At 41.2% G+C, this 16,330-nt stretch overlaps 1 long non-coding RNA gene across 1 annotated transcript in view; it reads right to left on the reverse strand.

Moving 5' to 3' along the window:
* Nucleotides 1–16,330, reverse strand: part of LOC102550092 (uncharacterized) — a 43,263-nt gene that overhangs the window by 1,298 nt on the left and 25,635 nt on the right. The gene's annotated exons all lie outside the window — the stretch shown is intronic.

Raw genomic sequence — 16,330 nt, forward strand, 5'->3', positions numbered from 1 at the left:
CAGCTAGAAGGCAAATGATGATATACCTGGGTGCCACAGTGGACTGATGTGTTTTGGACTGCTAGGCATTGTGGCAAAGATGAGGTTTCAAGGATTTTGGTTCTACTGCAGTCTAGGGAGCCAAGTGTTCCTACAGAACATGCCGTGGGTATCTTAAAACAGTTTGCCACACCAAAAAGAGGGATAGAGAAAAAGTGACATCAAAGTCAGGGCAGCTGGCAAAGGGTGAGGTAAGGTTATTGGGTAATACCACTGGAGAAGCTTTAAGTGGCAGCTGTGGGTTAACTGGAGGTACACATAGCCAGCAATATTTGAAGCCGTCAAGTCAGGTGACATTAGGAGTTGGTATGCTGAGGTCAAGGTCTGAAGTGACAAGTTGGTGCCACTTATGAGGGGGTATGTCAAAGAGGCAAGGGCCTCAAAGGAGTGTTTGATTATTTCCTGTACTTTTCTGGTATCTAGAGGTTGAGCAATTGAGACATGTTTTCTCTGAATGTGAATAGTACTTACTGGAGACCCTGCTTGATGTTTTTCAGTAGAGCTTACCAACAACTCCACCTGGGATTCCATGGATCTTGTATGTAGAAAAGCATGTCTTGCGCTGCTAATAGAAGTGATTGGTCCATGATCCTAGAATATGTATCTGCCAAGACCACTATTGGCAGCCCCCATATTCATCTGGCCATTTTTTACAATTGTCTTTTCTCTGGTCAAACAGAAAGCAAGTAAAGAGATCATAATACTTAGATGGGATAACCTATATTGGGATGACAGCAATTTGGATTGGCTCCTGGCCTCCAGACATGGAGCAGTTTCCAGACCCTATTTAGAAAGACTGTTTATTATCTGTGGGAGTTTCTTGAGCCTCAAATCTCCAGATGTACGGGTTACCCTGGATAGAAACAAACAGCCAGGGGAGGATGAGAAACCCATGTCTAGTCCAGTGGTGTTGAGCGCAACTGATGAAATAGAGTCATTTTCTGGAATTGGAGACAAGGTCTTGATGTCTTCTGGAGCTTAACAGAACATAGTCCTGTTACGGTCAATGTTTATGAAGAACGTTTAGGTGGAGGAGTAAAAGGTTTGAGGTGGGACAGATGACCCCAGTGAGAGTCCCTCGAGTTTAGGAGCTGTAGGTGTCACGAGAATCACCTTAAAATGACCCTGCCATTTAGGGGAGAGTGGTGAGGGCTGATGGTCTGGGGGAGATAGCAGAACTTGGTCTCCAATGTTGACAGGAAGCTGACAAAGGAACAGTATGTGGCTGAGGTAGAAGGTGGTCAGCAAAGTCCCATAGGAGAGAGTGAGGGTGGCAAAGTAATGGGGTGAGTATATGGTCTGGGAAGAGAGAACATTTAGGTGAAAGATCAGGAGTTAGACCTGGACTTCCATAAATGAGTTCAAAATATGAGACTTAGAGAGGTTGTTTAGGGAGAGCTCATAGTCTGAAAAGAGCCAGAGGTAGGAATTTTACCCAATCAAAGTGAAGTTCCTGTGGCAGCTTGACAAGAGTGGTTTTTAAAGAGTGGTTAGTTCTTTCTACTTTATCCAAAGCTGAGCGTTGTAGGCTTATGAAAGTGCCAGGAGATGTCTATGGCCTTAGACAGAATTTGAGAGATTCGGGAGGTAAATTCAGGACCATTGCCTGACTAGAGGGAATCTGGGACAACAAGTTGGGGGATGATCTCTCAGAAGAGATCAGAGACTGTCTGAGCCCTTTTGTTAGTTGTGGGAAATGCCTCTACTCACCCTGAGAAGGTGTGTACCAAGACCAGGAGGTACTTGGCATTTTCGACAGTGGGCCTGTAGTTAAAGTCAAGTTGTCAGTCAGTTCCAGGAAGAGAACCTCTGGCCTGATGGGTAGGAAAAGAGCCAGCAGGATACCTTGAGTTGGAGTCTGACATCTGACAGACTTTGCAAGAAGCAGTGATAGATTTTAAGAAACTAGATGTTAAATCCTCAGGAGTAGGCTATAGGTGGGTCTTAACAAAAGAAGACAACACTTGGTGGTTAGGATGAAAGACTTAGTGAAGATAGGATAGAATTTGGTGAGTGTCAGGGGAGTGAAAGTGTGGTTGTGGGTTGTAGTGTAAGAATGTCCTGGAGAGGGTGAGATGAGTCTAGGACCCTAAGGCTCGCAGATCTCGCTGCCTCATCACCTCAGTTGTTTCCCTTGGAGACAATAGACTCATCCATCTGGTGGGATCTGCAGTGGGCAATTCCAATAGCTGAGGGAAGATGGGAAGCCTTTAGCATGGCCATAATTTGGTTTGCATTAGTTACTAATCCTCCTTTAGTCATAAGTAACCTGTGTTGCTTCCAGATAGCAGCGTGGGACAGGCAGATTTGGAAAGCGTATTCGGGATCTGTGTAGATGTTGAGGGATTGTCCCTGTGCCAATTGAAAGGCACAGGTAAGGGCTATTAGCTCAGCCTGTTGGTTGGTTGTATAATCAGGGAGGGCCTGTGCCTCACCAGGTCAATATCTGACACTATGGAGTATCCAGTTCTTCTGGGCCCTTCCTGTAGAAAGGAGCTGCCATCTGAATACTGGGTATAGTATTCAGGCAGTGTGTCTTCCTGCATGTGTGAAAGATGAGGTAATAGTTCCTCTAAAGTTTCAGTGCAGGAGTGAGGTAGGGAGTGGTTAGTATTTGGCCCAGGAAGAAGACTGGAAATATTGAGAGGTAGACATGATTGGAAGATGAATGTGGAATTGTCTATTAGTGCTACCTGGAGAAAAAGAACCCTGGAGGGAGGAAAGTCTGTAAGCCTTTGTAAGTTAGGAGATGTGACAGGTTATGCGATGAGAAGATAGTTATAGGTGACTCAAAGGTTAGGGTTTGTTTTTATTCTCCAGTAAGGAGTTCAGCACCTGCTAAGGTACAAATATAGGGTGCCCATCCCTGAATGGTTAGATCTAGTTTTTTTTTTTTTGACAGGTATGGTACAAGTGCAAAAGAGGGTTCCAGTTGGTGGCCTAGGGCCCCAATGGCAAATTCCTGTTTTTCAGTTATGTAGAGGATTAAAGGACCAGTCAGGTCAGGGAGATGCAAAGCTGGGGTCTTAAGGAGAGCCTGGTGGAGTCTTTGAAAGAGCTTGATAACAGGTTTGAGAAGAGGTTCACAGGGGTCGCCCAATGCATCTTCACATAAAGGGTGAGAAAGGAGGGAAAAGGAAGGAACCCAGGAACATAAAAAACTAGCTATTCCTAGAAATGATAAAAATTTCTTTCTTCGTAGAAAGGACAGTTAGAGACTGAATTAGGTTCTTTCTATCTAAGCCTTGTGGGTTGGGGTAATTGTTAGTTCCAAATAGGTGACTTGAGGAGTGGACAGTTGGACTTTATGAGTTGAAACCCTATAGCCTGGCCTGGAAAGGAAATTTAGAAGAACACAGATGCCAGCTTGGCTAGTTTTTAAGGAAGGATACAAAGGAGAAGATCATCTATGTAAAATATGAGCTTAGATTTAAGGAGAGGCAAGGATGATAATTTAGAAGTCAGGGCCTGGCCAAACAGGTTTGGCCAGAATATCTGAGGTAAAACAGTCCAGGTAAGTTGCATAGAGAAATGTGTGTCAGGATCTGTCCAGGAAAAGGCAAGTATGTCCTGTGACTGGGCATCTAGAGGGATAGAGAAAAATGCATCCTTGAGATCTAGGACTGAGAAATGGGAAGTCCCCAAGGGGATAGTGGAAAGAAGTATATAAGGGTAAGCCACAGCAGGATAGAAGGGAACAACTGCAGAATTGATGCGCCTGAGGTCTTGAACCAGGTGATAGGTTACATTTGGCTTTTTAACTGCTAATATAGGGGTGTTAATGGGGAAAGAGGTAGGGTGAGGGAGGTTTTTTTTCCTTAAGAGTCCAGAAATGATTGGCTTAAGAACCCTGAGGTTCTGGAGAGAGAGAGAGGGTTATATAACTGGTAGGGTTCAGTAATTGCATGGCAACAGAATGATTAGCAATAGAGGGGGGTTCTGGACATACTAGACTTGGGGCCTACCCGAGAAGCTGGTAAAGAAAGCAACATGTTCATGTTAGTAGGTTTGCTAGCAGGAAAAATGCAGAGGTGCTGCAGGCGAGCTTGGGTTTAAGCGAATGGGGGAGCAAAGGAAATAGGCTCCCAACTTAGCTAGAAGACCCCTTCCCAATAAGGGGACAGGGCATGTTGGCACTACCAAAAAGGAATGGATGAGAGGTACACCCCTAGAAATGAAACTAAGTGGTGGGTTTGGTGAGGAAGTTAAGGTTACTCCCTACACTGACAATAGGGAAATCAGAGAGAGAAGTGGATCCCCAAAACTCCATTAGGACTGAGTAAGCCATAGTCAAGCCTAGGAAATCAGCTGGAGAGTTATCTGGACAGAATGTCCCTCTGTCCTGTGCAACATGATGGCAGTCAACAGCCCAATGTCCCTCTTGATGGCACCTAGGACATGCCCAGCTTGGTTTGCAGAAGTTAGGGCAAGGCCTCGCTCAGTGACCTTATTGACCACATTTGTTGCACAAGCTTGGTGGTCCCTTAGCCCCGGAAGACCAGTGGCTGAGGCTGGTCAGACAACGTTCACCTACATATGGTATTTTTTGTCTGTGAGACTTCTCATCCCTTCCATGGTACACTTTAAAGGCCAGCACCAAAACTTCTGCTTGTAGAGTTAGGGGCCCTCTCTCTAGCTTTTTAAGTTTGTCTTTTATGTTGGGGTAGCTCTGAGAAAAGAAATAGATCATCAGAAATTGCCTTCTGGGTTTTCAGGGTCTAGGTTAGTGTATTGCAATAAAGTTTTTGTGAGGCATTCTAAAAATCGGGATGGGTTTTCCTGTTTTTCTAAATGACCTCTTGAAATTTTTCAAAATTCACTGGTTTTAAGGCTGCCCGGCAAAAACCAGCCGGGAGGCAGGTTATGAACCTATCACTGGATAAAATACCACCTGTGGAATTATAATTCCATTGGTGATCTTGGTCAGGTACTGCCTCAGAACCAACTGAATATGATCCATCTGTTTGATGGATCTTGTCTGCATGTATTCTTAGCTCCTTCCAGACTCACCAGCATTCCCCAGGAAGTAAATTATTACTAAGGATCATATGTACATCATGGAAAGTCAAGCTATAAGATTTGGAAATGTACTGGAACTCTTTAACCTAGTCTCTTTTCTATTTGAGAAAGCCCATTCAGGGAAAAAGGAGCCTGTACCCTGACCAGCCCATCTACACCGGCTACCTCTCTTAATGGAAGGACTGGTGCTGGATCAGGCATCTCTAGCAATGAAGGGTTTGGGGCTTTGGCTGTGGCCTTGGAGTGGGTGATGGAAGGGGTGAAGGTATGTTTCAATGCAGGAAGATTGGAGCATCCTTCAGCTGGTACAGGAGGAGGGGTCTGGAGAGGTCGATCAAGAAGGTTCTGAGGTAACCTGGTGAGGAAGAGAAGCTAATGCGGCAGCTTGGATTTTCTGAAGTGTAGAAACAGGCCTGTGGCAAAGAGGATGTGGCTTGTTATCTGGGTCAAGGGTTGTAGTGTCATCTGTTGTATGTCTCATGGCTAAGAGGAATTGGGTGGGACTATAAGAGAACACAAAGAGGGTGTTGGATAGAAGGTAGATAAACACTTGAACATAAAGGACCTCTTTCCATTTAGGAGACCACTGGCAGTATGAAGATCCTGTAAAATTGGGGATCTAGTGTGCCATTATGTGAACCATTGTCTAATAGATACTGAGTCCAGATATTCTTGCAAAGATATATCAGGTTTTGATATCCTCAGGTGAGGCATTAGTTTTAGAGATTTGAAAATTTCCAGGAGACAACCCATTGGGGAGTCTGGCAGTATATTCAGAGACATTGAATTACCCATTGGGGGAGTTATTGAATTATCCATGCAGGAGGACTAAACCTACCAATCTGCCAGTACTTGTGCGAGAATTTTAACAGTGATATGGTAGCAGGAAACGTGAAACCATGTGGTTGGTGGGTGCTACATGACCCACATGGCAAGAGCTAGCACTACATTGTGAACCACTGAGGGCAGCAGCTCACATAGAGCCAGCTGCAGCATCAATTCCTGAGTCCCACAACAGCCAACAAGTGGTGGTGACATCAAATTTGGATGGTGCACAGCAAGTGGAGGTGAAGGGAAGCACTGTTGTCAGCCCTGCTCTCACCCACGGCTGTGGCAGGTGCACAGAGGCAGAGGGGCAGAGCACAGGGTCAGGCATGGTCATGGGTAGGTCAAGTTCTCTGTACAGGCCATCAATGTTTGGACAGAAATCTTGGCTTGAATCCAGACATGAGGCAAACATGGTCCATATGGAGAGGTTTAATGAAACGATGAGACAAGTGAGAGGAACGAGAGAAAGAAGAGGAAGGGGTAAAATATGTCTGCCTTTTATTTGAAATGTGACATGACTGCTCCCAGGTGAAGGTGGGAACTAAGCCAAAGGTAGGCTGGGAATGTGTGGCCGTTGCCATGGCAACAATGCACAGGCAATCAGGTGACCTCACTGTTGGAGGCAAAAGCAGTTCCTGATATCAACAAAAAGACAACTGTCTTTCACCTGCTCATACAAGAGGCAAAAATTCATCATTAACTGATCTGTACACCTTGCACATCCCATACAATGTCTTTATAGAACTAAATATCGGCTGTAACAGTTATATATTACAGAATTAAACAACAATAGTGCAGCTCTGACAAGATTCACCCTAGGGAAAGAAGAAATGACCTGCAGTTCCTGTTCCCTGCCCTATTCTGTGTCAATTGATGCTATTTCCAGAGACATGCTTCTAGAACTGCTTCAGTAATGGCTGCTAATCCCCAGTGAACTCAGTTCATCCTGCTACTTAGACAGTTACAGCCTAGACTTCAGTTAAGGCCTGAACTGTCTCAACACATAACGACTGCATAACAAATAACTCTAGGAAACATTGTTTTGATTTAATCATTTTTTAATTCACCTTTGAGCCCTAAAAAGGAATTCTCTACCCCAATTCAGCAGGAAGTAATTCTAAGAACATCATTGATACAATCCTTTAAGGTGGGGAAGATGACTTTGGTTATTTTATAAATTATGAATATATTGTCATTTTAAGGGATAATTTACAAATAATTTTAATTTTTGACAGAAAAGACACTAAAGAGAGAGCTTAGACTCAGGAATTTCTATCTTTCATTTCCTCTTATCTATTTTTTCATTCTTAGGTAAAAAGAAAGAGGTGGAAACAGAAAAAAAGGGGATACAGTAATATTACAGAAATTAGACAAATATGGAAGGTTTATAAAAATCTACTTTTAAACAAAAGCATTTTATAGCCATAATCTATCATTGGAAGAGATCTTTATATTTTGATGCAGAATTGAGGTTATATTTTGTTACATTGACACAGAATTTTGTTATTGAAATGAATTTTAAGGATCATTTTGAGCTTTTAGGTAGGCATTGTACCTACCCCACTCATTTAACAATGCAAGGCTTGGTCCCACTCCTTTTAATAGCTGCTATTACAAACTGTTTAGAATAATTAAGTAATCCAAGTCAGATGGTCAAACTCATGGTCATATTAGATTCTAATTTAGTTAGGACTGGCTAGTAAATAAAGATGTCAGCAGGCAATAGTTGGGAAGAAGAGACACAGGTGAGGTTGAGGTTTCCTGGGCTTGAGATCAGAGGAGGAAGATGCCATGGGTGAGGAGTCACGAATTCAATGCCCTAAGGACTAGCCAATTGGAGTTACAGACAGCCAAGGTGAACCAAAATAAGTAATAACTCAGGATTACTACAGATAGGAAAGTCTATTCTAGTAGCACAATTGATAGATATCTTTACACCACTAATCTAGTGCTGATTAAGGCTTATTGTACATGTAAAGGTTGTGTATATGTCCTTTATCTGGGATCTAAATGGTCAAAGGTGAGGTTAAAACACTGGATTGTGATTAAAAATTTATAAAGTAGTAAGGCATTGGTCAAACTAGTAAAAATTAATATACAATATAGAAAGAAAACAAAGAAGTAAGACTTAACATATTGAAGAAAGTAGTCAAAGGAGGAAGGAAAATGAAAATGTGACATACCTTGGAGAAATTGGTTTCACCCATAAAGATTAATAAAGTTATGATGTTTGCTAAAAATTGGTGTTACTAGAGAGAATTATATTAAATATTTTAAGTCGAACTCAGGATTACAAACATCATACACTCTGTAACTTGTAGTTAGTTGATTTTATATTAAGATATGGAATCATGGACATATATATGACATGAAAACAGAAGCTATAGTATCTCAGGCAGTAACAGAGACTAATGAGAAAGGGAAAATAAAAGTAAAGATAGAGGATAAGGTGATTTATCTTCAAAGCACATTTCAAACCAATATAAATTATATGCCAATCATACAAAATGGTAAAACTTATACTCTGTTTTAAGTTGATGTATTCTTGATGACAGTTCCCTTGGTTACTGTTATAGAAGCTTAGTAACCGGTATCACAGCTAACATGATAAAATTGACCTTAATTTAATGTTATTATGTTATGTTTATTGCTGTCTTGGTTTTATTTGAAGGACTATGGCATGTCTCCTCTCTGTTTCAATTTCCTCAGAAGCTATTCAGTCTGCAGTTTTACAAGTACTGACAGAAAATGTTGGAAAGCATGAAAAAGTCTATATTTCCATGGGTCAAAAATAAATTATGATTGATTTATCGTAGAGCTCCTAATCCCTGGGATGAAGAATAGTGAGAAATTTTCTTGATGAATTAAGGCGTTCAATAATGTTTAAAATATTAGGGATTTAGGAAACTTTGATATCTGCTTGGACAAAATACATAGATATAAAATTCATGAGCATATCAAAGTTAGTAAGAATATTACTTATCAATACATAGATTTGATGCAAACTCTTATAAAAGTTCAAACCACACTCTTTTGCAGAAAGGGAAAATTCATATACTGTATTTGCCACAGAATTTCCTGGAACCCTAAAATATAAAGAAAGCCTAGAAAAACCACAAAGTTGGATGATACAACTCCTAACGTTGAAATAGCAGAGTAAATAGCTGAGAGGCATGAAGCATGAGCTGTAGTTAACCCACCATCTCGAGTTTGGAGATGAAGATATTGAGGAATTGAAGACATATAGACCTTTGCACTGTAACCAAAGCAACTGAATTCTGCCACAACATGCATAAGATGAAGGCATTATATTCAGAAAAACCTCCATCCTATAAAGCTGACATCCTGTATGTAACTAAATGAAATGAGAAGCAATCACAGGCCCCAGTTCTGCCTGCTCAAATTGTTGACCTGCAGAATTATAAGAGGGTATATTCCTGGTGTTTGAAGCTGCAAGAAGTGTAGAAACTTGGCTTGCAGTCAGACAAAACAGGTAATAAATAATCTTTATGAACTTCCTCATGGTTTGTCTCCCTGTGGCCTTTGCCTGTGGAAAGTGCAACTGTGAATTAAGAAGGCGAAAGAAGGGAACTGATGTTTATTTCAGATTCATTCCTACTAATTATTCTTAAATTGATGTATTGATATAATAAATTCTAAACTGGAACATCATATAGTTACAGATTCTATCTGGATCTTCTATTACTTGTAATGATGGTTTGTAGCTCTAGACAATGGATTTGACCATAATAATAGAAGTAATAATCTTCTAATGGTAATTCAAAAAAACAACTCTCAAACCCCCACTGAACCACCTTGCATATACCCAAAGAGGCCGGCTCTTACCCAAGACACAGATCATCCCCATAGACCCTCCACAATAACCCCCAGCAAAGACTGCAGCAAGGCTAGGAGCTGTGGGATTTGTACTACCATTGGTCAGAGTATCAGCATCATCGTGGTCTGGGACCACAGCAAGAGTGGTTTGTATTCCACCTCACCACACTGCCACACTGCCAGCCTTCCAAGAGGCCATCTAAATTGACACACTCAGTTCCATATGCTGCTTGAGACAACGGATCCAAGAGGATATTCATAGCAACCAAAGGCAGAGGCAACTAGTTGGTGAAAGGGAAGAACAAGAACATAATCAACAGAAGCCAATAAAATATGGTACCCATCAGAAACCAACTCTCCTACCTAACCAAGAAGAGCCCACCACACCTGAAGAGCAAGACTTAGACCATATACCTCATCTCATTAAGATAATAGAGGTCTTTAAAGAGGAAATAAACAGAGAGACCAAACCGCCTGGTCAGGTGGGCACTCCTGAGGCTGCAGAGCGGAAGAGACCACCAACACTGCTCACCCCTGCCCACATCCCTGGCCCAAGAGGAAACTGTATAAGGCCTCTGGGCTCCTCTGGGGGAGGGCCCAGGAGTGGCAGGACCCCTGCCTGAGACACCTCCAGAACCTGAAGGAAACAGACCGGATAAACAGTTCTCTGCACCCAAATCCCGTGGGAGGGAGAGCTAAACCTTCAGAGAGGCAGACAAGCCTGGGAAACCAGAAGAGACTGCTCTCTGCACACACATCTCGGACGCCAGAGGAAAAAGCCAAAGACCATCTGGAACCCTGGTGCGCTGAAGCTCCCGGAAGGGGCGGCACAGGTCTTCCTGGTTGCTGCCGCTGCAGAGAGCCCGTGGGCAGCACCCCACGAACGAACTTGAGCCTCGGGACCACAGGTAAGACCAAATTTTCTGCTGCAAGAAAGCTGCCTGGTGAACTCAAGACACAGGCCCACAGGAACAGCTGAAGACCTGTAGAGAGGAAAAAATACACGCCCAAAAGCAGAACACTCTGTCCCCATAACTGACTGAAAGAGAGGAAAACAGGTCTACAGCACTCCTGACACACAGGCTTATAGGACAGTCTAGCCACTGTCAGAAATAGCAGAACAAAGTAACACTAGAGATAATCTGATGGCGAGAGGCAAGCGCAGGAACCCAAGCAACAGAAACCAAGACTACATGGCACCATCGGAGCCCAATTCTCCCATCAAAACAAACATGGAATATCCAAACACACCAGAAAAGCAAGATCTAGTTTCAAAATCATTTTTGATCATGATGCTGGAGGACTTCAAGAAAGACGTGAAGAACTCCCTTAGAAAACATGTAGAAGCCTACAGAGAGGAATCGCAAAAATGCCTGAAAGAATTCCAGGAAAACATAAATAAAGAAGTAGAAGCCCATAGAGAGGAGACACAAAAATCCCTGAAAGAATTCCAGGAAAACATAAATAAACAAGTAGAAGCCCATAGAGAGGAGACACAAAAATCCCTGAAAGAATTCCAGGAAAACATAAATAAACAAGTAGAAGCCCATAGAGAGGAGACACAAAAATCCCTGAAAGAATTCCAGGAAAACACAATCAAACAGTTGAAGGAATAAAAATGGAAATAGAAGCAATCAAGAAAGAACACATGGAAACAACCCTGGATATAGAAAACCAAAAGAAGAGACAAGGAGCTGTAGATACAAGCTTCACCAACAGAATACAAGAGATGGAAGAGAGAATCTCAGGAGCAGAAGATTCCATAGAAATCATTGACTCAACTGTCAAAGATAATGTAAAGCAGAAAAAGCTACTGGTCCAAAACATACAGGAAATCCAGCACTCAATGAGAAGATCAAACCTAAGGATAATAGGTATAGAAGAGAGTGAAGACTCCCAGCTCAAAGGACCAGTAAATATCTTCAACAAAATCATAGAAGAAAACTTCCCTAACCTAAAAAAAGAGATACCCATAGACATACAAGAAGCCTACAGAACTCCAAATAGATTGGACCAGAAAAGAAACACCTCCCGTCACATAATTGTCAAAACACCAAACGCACAAAATAAAGAAAGAATATTAAAAGCAGTAAGGGAAAAAGGTCAAGTAACATATAAAGGCAGACCTATCAGAATCACACCAGGCTTCTAGCCAGAAACTATGAAGGCCAGAAGATCTTGGACTGATGTCATACAGACCCTAAGAGAACACAAATGCCAGCCCAGGTTACTGTATCCAGCAAAACTCTCAATTAACATTGATGGAGAAACCAAGATATTCCATGACAAAACCAAATTTACACAATATCTTTCTACAAATCCAGCACTACAAAGGATAATAAATGGTAAAGCCCAACATAAGGAGGCAAGCTATACCCTAGAAGAAGCAAGAAACTAATCGTCTTGGCAACAAAAGAAAGAGAATGAAAGCACACAAACATAACCTCACATCCAAATAAGAATATAAAGGGAAACAATAATCACTATTCCTTAATATCTCTCAATATCAATGGCCTCAACTCCCCAATAAAAAGACATAGATTAACAAACTGGATACGCAACGAGGACCCTGCATTCTGCTGCCTACAGGAAACACACCTCAGAGACAAAGACAGACACTACCTCAGAGTGAAAGGCTGGAAAACAACTTTTCAAGCAAATGGTCAGAAGAAGCAAGCTGGAGTAGCCATTCTAATATCAAATAAAATCAATTTCCAACTAAAAGTCATCAAAAAAGATAAGGAAGGACACTTCATATTCATCAAAGGAAAAATCCACCAAGATGAACTCTCAATCCTAAATATCTATGCCCCAAATACAAGGGCACCTACATACGTAAAAGAAACCTTACTAAAGCTCAAAACACACATTGCACCTCACACAATAATAGTGGGAGATTTCAACACCCCACTCTCATCAATGGACAGATAATGGAAACAGAAATTAAACAGTGATGTCGACAGACTAAGAGAAGTCATGAGCCAAATGGACTTAACGGATATTTATAGAACATTCTATCCTAAAGCAAAAGGATATACCTTCTTCTCAGCTCCTCATGGTACTTTCTCCAAAATTGACCATATAATTGGTCAAAAAACGGGCCTCAACAGGTACAGAAAGATAGAAATAATCCCATGCATGCTATCGGACCACCACGGCCTAAAACTGGTCTTCAATAACAATAAGGGAAGAATGCCCACATATACGTGGAAATTGAACAATGCTCTACTCAATGATAACCTGGTCAAGGAAGAAATAAAGAAAGAAATTAAAAACTTTTTAGAATTTAATGAAAATGAAGGTACAACATACCCAAACTTATGGGACACAATGAAAGCTGTGCTAAGAGGAAAACTCATAGCGCTGAGTGCCTGCAGAAAGAAACAGGAAAGAGCATATGTCAGCAGCTTGACAGCACACCTAAAAGCTCTAGAACAAAAAGAAGCAAATACACCCAGGAGGAGTAGAAGGCAGGAAATAATCAAACTCAGAGCTGAAATCAACCAAGTAGAAACAAAAAGGACCATAGAAAGAATCAACAGAACCAAAAGTTGGTTCTTTGAGAAATTCAACAAGAAGATAAAACCTTAGCCAGACTAACGAGAGGACACAGAGAGTGCGTCCAAATTAACAAAATCAGAAATGAAAAGGGAGACATAACTACAGATTCAGAGGAAATTCAAAAAATCATCAGATCTTACTATAAAACCCTATATTCAACAAAACTTGAAAATCTTCAGGAAATGGACAATTTCCTAGACAGATACCAGGTATCGAAGTTAAATCAGGAACAGATAAACCAGTTAAACAACCCCATAACTCCTAAGGAAATAGAAGCAGTCATTAAAGGTCTCCCAACCAAAAAGAGCCCAGGTCCAGAAGGTTTAGTGCAGAATTCTATCAAACCTTCATAGAAGACCTCATACCAATATTATCCAAACTATTCCACAAAATTGAAACAGATGGATCCCTACCGAATTCCTTCTACGAAGCCACAATTACTCTTATACCTAAACCACACAAAGACACAACAAAGAAAGAGAACTTCAGACCATTTTCCCTTATGAATATTGACGCAAAAATACTCAATAAAATTCTGGCAAACCGAATTCAAGAGCACAGCAAAATAATCATCTATCATGATCAAGTAGGCTTCATCCCAGGCATGCAGGGATGGTTTAATATACGGAAAACCATCAACGTGATCCATTATATAAACAAACTGAAAGAACAGAACCACATGATTATTTCATTAGATGCTGAGAAAGCATTTGACAAAATTCAACACCCCTTCATGATAAAAGTCCTGGAAAGAATAGGAATTCAAAAAAAAAAAAAGAATAGGAATTCAAGCCCCATACCTAAACATAGTAAAAGCCATATACAGCAAATCAGTTGATAACATTAAACTAAATGGAGAGAAACTTGGAGCAATCCCACTAAAATCATGGACTAGACAAGGCTGCCCACTCTCTCCCTACTTATTCAATATAGTTCTTGAAGTGCTAGCCAGAGCAATCAGACAACAAAAGGAGATCAAGGGGATACAGATCGGAAAAGAAGAGGTCAAAATATCACTATTTGCAGATGACATGATAGTATATTTAAGTGATCCCAAAAGTTCCACCAGAGAACTACTAAAGCTGATAAACAACTTCAGCAAAGTGGCTGGGTATAAAATTAACTCAAATAAATCAGTTGCCTTCCTCTATACAAAAGAGAAACAAGCCGAGAAAGAAATTAGGGAAACGACACCCTTCATAATAGACCCAAATAATATAAAGTACCTCGGTGTGACTTTAACCAAGCAAGTAAAAGATCTGTACAATAAGAACTTCAAGACACTGAGGAAAGAAATTGAAGAAGACCTCAGAAGATGGAAAGATCTCCCATGCTCATGGATTGGCAGGATTAATATAGTAAAAATGGCCATTTTACCAAAAGCAATTTACAGATTCAATGCAATCCCCATCAAAATACCAATCCAATTCTTCAAAGAGTTAGACAGAACAATTTTCAAATTCATCTGGAATAACAAAAAACCCGGGATAGCTAAAGCTATCCTCAACAATAAAAGGACTTCAGGGGGAATCACTATCCCTGAACTCAAGCAGTATTACAGAGCAATAGTGATAAAAACTGCATGGTATTGGTACAGAGACAGACAGATAGACCAATGGAATAGAATTGAAGACCCAGAAATGAACCCACACACCTATGGTCACTTGATTTTTGACAAAGGAGCCAAAACCATCCAATGGAAAAAAGATAGCATTTTCAGCAAATGGTGCTGGTTCAACTGGAGGGCAACATGTAGAAGAATGCAGATCGATCCATCCTTATCACCCTGTACAAAGCTTAAGTCCAAGTGGATCAAGGACCTCCACATCAAACCAGACACACTCAAACTAATAGAAGAAAAACTAGGGAAGCATCTGGAACACATGGGCACTGGAAAAAATTTCCTGAACAAAACACCAATGGCTTATGCTCTAAGATCAAGAATCGACAAATGGGATCTCATAAAACTGCAAAGCTTCTGTAAGGCAAAGGACACTGTGGTTAGGACAAAACGGCAACCAACAGATTGGGAAAAGATCTTTACCAATCCTACAACAGATAGAGGCCTTATATCCAAAATATACAAAGAACTCAAGAAGTTAGACCGCAGGGAAACAAATAACCCTATTAAAAAATGGGGTTCAGAGCTAAACAAAGAATTCACAGCTGAGGAATGCCGAATGGCTCAGAAACACCTAAAGAAATGTTCAACATCTTTAGTCATAAGGGAAATGCAAATCAAAACAACCCTGAGATTTCACCTCACACCAGTGAGAATGGCTAAGATCAAAAACTCAGGTGACAGCAGATGCTGGCGAGGATGTGGAGAAAGAGGAACACTCCTCCATTGTTGGTGGGATTGCAGACTGGTAAAACCATTCTGGAAATCAGTCTGGAGGTTCCTCAGAAAATTGGACATTGAACTGCCTGAGGATCCAGCTACACCTCTCTTGGGCATATACCCAAAAGATGCCTCAACATATAAAAGAGACACGTGCTCCACTATGTTCATCGCAGCCTTATTTATAATAGCCAGAAGCTGGAAAGAACCCAGATGCCCTTCAACAGAGGAATGGATACAGAAAATGTGGTACATCTACACAATGGAATATTACTCAGCTATCAAAAACAACGAGTTTATGAAATTCGTAGGCAAATGGTTGGAACTGGAAAATATCATCCTGAGTGAGCTAACCCAATCACAGAAAGACATACATGGTATGCACTCATTGATAAGTGGGTACTAGCCCAAATGCTTGAATTACCCTAGATCCCTATAACAAACGAAACTCAAGAAGGATGATCAAAATGTGAATGCTTCACTCTTTCTTTAAATGAGGAAAAAGAATACCCTTGGCAGGGATGGGAGAGGCAAAGATTAAAACAGAGACTGAAGGAACACCCATTCAGAGCCTGCCCCACATGTGGCCCATACATATACAGCCACCCAATTAGACAAGATGGATGAAGCAAAGAAGTGCAGACCGACAGGAGCCGGATGTAGATCGCTCCTGAGAGACACAGCCAGAATACAGCAAATACAGAG

Source organism: Rattus norvegicus, chromosome 14, assembly GCF_036323735.1.
Source record: "Rattus norvegicus strain BN/NHsdMcwi chromosome 14, GRCr8, whole genome shotgun sequence".
NCBI lineage: Eukaryota > Metazoa > Chordata > Mammalia > Rodentia > Muridae > Rattus > Rattus norvegicus.